We start from the raw sequence: 4,855 nt of genomic DNA on the forward strand, positions 1-4,855 counted from the left end.
ATAGGGGCGTTTTCACATTGGCTGAATTAATGACGGAATAAATTCTTGACTCATCCTTGAGTAAAATGTTATTGTTTGGATTTATAATTTCTACTGTCCATGTTCGATACAGTCCCTTCCAATGCCAAAACAGCTATAGGTTCAAAATGACTGTCACCTGTAAGCAATTAGATTTGATTACTGTCAACATTCACAGACTTCCTTACGTGTTCAAATGAGGTTGAAGCTACCAGAGATTATGAAAACACAGATTCTTTTCTCATTAAATGTAAGGTTTTTGGGAGAGGGGGTGTTAACATAATCATGAGAATAAATCTCATAAGACAGAACAATCCCTTACCAGAATCTGAGAGAAACTGAGACCAACAGGTAGATGCTTCAGTGCATTTCCTAGAAGTGGCTATTTGGGTACATGATATGGTAGGAGGAAGCAAGCCATGCAATGCTGAGCTGAATGATGTCCCTTACTGGTAGCACCAGAAGGAATACAAACTGTTAAACATAATTGTCCAGTTTGTCAGCAGGAGAGACAATGTTTACAAAATGCAATGGAACATATTCCCAGAGGTGAAGAACCAGCACACAGATGACAAGTAGACTATATTGGTTGGCTGCCGTTAGCACCAGGAAGACTTAAATGGTTTTTGACTGGCATGGATTCAGGACTTGGCTTTGCTTTTCCAGTTACACAGACTAATGTTAATAATACAGTTGGGCTGGGGTAAGGAGGCTGACTGAGCAGGAGTCGTCTGCTTGTAGTGGAGGCTGCTGGAGCTGGTCAGAGGGATTGATGAATAAAATTTTCCATCCCAACATTGATGACGTGTCAGGAACTGCGTGTCTAGATGTAATTAATCAAACTTGGACAGCTCTCTATGATCTTACCAATATATTTGAGTCCTTCCTGCCCCAGTTGTTGGCCTATCCTAACCCCATAGATCCTCTCAATGGTGAAGATGCAGCCATGTACCTCCAAAGACCAGAAGAATACAAGCAGAAAATTAGAGAGTAAATCCAGAAATATGCCACGGAGCAGGCGCTGAAAGAGCAGGAAGAGGGTACCAGTGACAGCTCATTGGAGAGCTCTATATCTGACTTTTCCGAAGATGAGGCCCAGGATATGGAGTTGTAGTAGAAAAAGCACCTGCTTTTCAGAAAGACTATTGTTTCCTAACCATGAGAAGCAGACTATAGTATTCATATTTAAACACAGCAATTTTTTTATGACTAAAGGTTTTTATGAATAATAGCATTGATATATATATATTATATGTCACCCTTTAGATCTTGATTTCTTGGTCATTTCTCAACCTGAGGTGCATAGCATATTCCCACATTCCATTTGGTAGCAATATGCGGTCCGAATGCATGCATTCATGGGTCCATGTGGCCAAGTCAGCCTGTGTGCTACCAAACTGTCAAAGGAAATAGCCGCTCTGATAGGTAGACGTGAGTAAGAAGAACGGGAAAAAATCGCTTCTTTTATTGATGGTTCCAAAGAAACAAACAAAACCAACCAGCTCTTGGATGTGAAGATAAAGTAGTGCTTTTCTGAAATGGAAAGGAAAAACTTGGGGAGGAAGGGGCCTGCTGTGGGGGCATTAGAGCCAGCCACATAAGAATCAGAGCTGCTCCTTCCTGTGAATCCTAGGTGGCCCTATGTCTTCTGTAGAGTTACAGTATAAAACAGGGAGCTAATTAGAGTATTAAAACTTAAAACCGTTTTTTGACTCTGATTTTAAGTACATTTTTACATGTCAGTTCCTGCCCTTCATACTACCAGGCCCTGCAGCCACGGTGTTCTTTTGGAGAAACTTGGAGAAGTGTTTTCTGAACCGGTTCTTTTTCTTGGGGTAGAGTTTGTAACCCAGACCTGTTTTTGAAAGGACAGCACAAGAGGAGAAAAGTGACTGGGACGATGCTTCCTCTCATCCAAAACACGCGCAGAGTCACATCCTCATCCTAGTGTTTGGCAGTTTGAGACTGGTACCCTGAACTTAAGAGCTTTAAATATGAGGGTTGTGTTTTCGGGGGAGTTATTTTTTTGGTGTGTGTGTGTGTGTATATTGTGCTTAGAAAGGTTGCAGATTTCATCTTCACCTACCAAGAGGCAGCCGCCTCCTTGGACAAGCCACTCATGGACCATTAGACTTGAGAAGAAGACCCATGTGGTGACTGCAAAGCCCTGGGTACTTGCCTTCATGTTTTGGTTTGGTTTTCCCTTTTTCTGCTGCTCTTGGCAGCAGCCTGGTCATCATCTGCTTGTGGGAGTGGGAAATGGGTATTTTAGACCCAACACAGGTTCTAAATTAAAAAAAAAAATAATTGGAACAAATAAAGGCTCCTGTACCCAGAGTGATTCTACATGGGAAAAACAAACCAGCTTTTTTTCAGAGAGTGACCAAATAGGAAGAAGGGATTCAGAAATATGATGTAGTAGAACATGCCCTGCAGGAAGAAAATGTTTTCTCTCCTGTGTATGTTAAGAGGAAATCAGTTTAAAATGCCTGCTAATCAAATGTTGACTCAGCTAACCATATGTCCAGGTTGCTGCAGAGTTTCTTTCAAATCTGAGTGTTGCCTGCTGAACTCAGATGGGAGTTTGAAGAAATTTTAGACAGCAGCTCTGTATCCTTTTTTTGCCGCAGCCAATAAGATAATAGCAGGATTAGCCAATCCCAAGACCTTCTGAAGATGATTTTTGAGCATCCCACTGGGATTATTTAATTTTTCTTTTTGACGTGTGTTTTTAGTTTAGAAATGCTGTATTCCACAAGGTTTAAGTCAGTGAGGTTGGAAGATGCCCTATCTTTTTTATTCAAAAAGCACAATCAATCTTTTGTTTGAAAATCTATATAAAGTACAACTTGCTTTTAGCATGATTATTTTCCTAAATAAAAAGACAAAGAATTTACTTACTTTATGTAAAAAAAAAAAATAATAATAATACAGTTAAAGGATTGAAACAGAATATACTGCATTAATTTGGCCTACCAACTGACATTTCTTCTGATCAAAGAAACAATTTCCTGGCACATTCTGCACAGTACTGGGCAAAGTACCCAGGGCAGTGAATACTCAGTAATGTTTGCAGATGTAGGAAGAGATGGATGGAGAACCGAATGACTGGTTGAATTGACAGATTAAAAGAGGCAGTTGAAGTCTAATGAAGGCATTATCAGTGTGAATGAAAGAAAAAGACAAACTAGAGAAACATCACATAGGTAGAGTCTTAGGGTTTGATAATTGTTTGGATATAGAGGTCAGCGAAACAAAAATGGCTGATAAAAGAGAGATGGTATCTTGAACATTAATAAAAGAATCAGAAAGCTAAATGAGTTTGGGAGGAAAGCTAATTCAGTTTGGAAAAGATGAGTTTCATTTTAGACTTTAGAGATATTAGGATAGTTTAGATAGATGATGTAAAAGATGATATATTCAATTACAATTTTACTGATCTGTTCAATAATCATTTATCAAAGACTTGAGGGTTCTAGGCACTGGGTTACAGGCTGAGTATAATAAGCGCCAATATTTGTTGAGTACTTATACAGTAGGCATTTCTTCGTGCTGGGAATGGAGCAGGGAACTTAGATGAAACGTAGATCCTAGTGGGGGTAGACAGAAAATAAAATTAATAAGTAAAATATATGCTATTAGATGGTGATATGTAGAAAAGGAAAGCCAGAAGGTGGGATAGAAAATGTTAGGGTTAAGTACTTTCAATTTTAAATGAAGTCGTTAGGGAAGGCCTCACCGAGAAAGTGGCATTTGAACAAAGACCAGAGCACATAAAGAAGCAAAGGTATCAAGGAAACAAATGTTCCAGGCAGAGCAGCAAGCAGCAGTATGAACACTAAATGCAAAGGCCCAAGGGTAGGAACATGCCTGGAACATGGGAGGAATGGTTAGAAGGTAGGTGTTTCCGCAGCAGGGGTAGAGTAGAAGGATGTAATGTCAAGGAGGTAGCAGAGACCAGCTCCTGTAGGCATTTTAGGCTGCTGAGACGGTTTTCGTGGAGGAGTGATATGACCTAACTTAAGTTCTAGTAGTATCAGCCAGGCTTCTGTTGGAAATGATAATTAAAAGGGAAAGAGCAGAAGCAGTTGAGAGGCTAATCCAGCTAATCCAGACAAGAAATGATGGTGGTTGGGACCAGGTTGATAGCAGTGAGGTGGAGAGCATTGGTTGTATTCTGGGTATATGTTGAAAGTAGAGCCAACACAAGTTGTAGATTGATTGTGGAGCATGAGAAAAAAGAATAATAGATGATTCCAACATTATTTACCCTGAGTAATTCCAAGAATGGTTTTATATCTGGCTGAAGATGAAGAAGGCTGAGAAGGAGTTTGTCAGAAGTAAGGATTGGGAGTAGTTTTAAACATGTTAACTGTGCAATACTTATTAGACAATCCAGTGAAGTTAGAGAAGCCTGTTTTATATAAGTCTGGAGTTCGGGAGAGAATTCTGAGTGGGAAATCCAAATGCGAGAGTTGTCCTGTACAGATGAGGTTTGCAGCCTGAAACTGTTGATCTCTTGGTGATCTCATCGAGAGAGTCAGTGTAGAGAGAAAAGGAGATCAAAGGCTTAAGCTTAGGTCCAACGTTTAGGGTCAGAGAAAACTATAGGAACAAATAAGGGAGTGATCATCAAGGAGTGTATACTAAAGGGAGACATGTATGCAAATAAGCCTCAAGTGTATTTGTACTATAGAGGGGTTCAAAGGAGAGAGAGAGGTCAAGACTACCAAACAAATGAAGTATCAAGAAAGGTTTGTTAGAGAAAGACTCACTGGAAGTGGGGGGAGGATGAGGATTTTCCAGACAGAGAGAAATGACATTAACAAATCCAGTT

At 39.9% G+C, this 4,855-nt stretch overlaps 1 pseudogene; it reads left to right on the forward strand.

The window, feature by feature from the left end:
* Positions 1 to 768: 768 nt before the first annotated feature.
* LOC100460643 (ubiquitin-conjugating enzyme E2 H-like) lies at positions 769 to 1,217 on the forward strand (annotated as a pseudogene).
* The last annotated feature ends 3,638 nt before the right edge of the window (positions 1,218 to 4,855 follow it).

This window comes from Pongo abelii, chromosome 7 (genome assembly GCF_028885655.2).
Source record: "Pongo abelii isolate AG06213 chromosome 7, NHGRI_mPonAbe1-v2.0_pri, whole genome shotgun sequence".
In the NCBI taxonomy this organism is placed as follows: Eukaryota; Metazoa; Chordata; class Mammalia; order Primates; family Hominidae; genus Pongo; species Pongo abelii.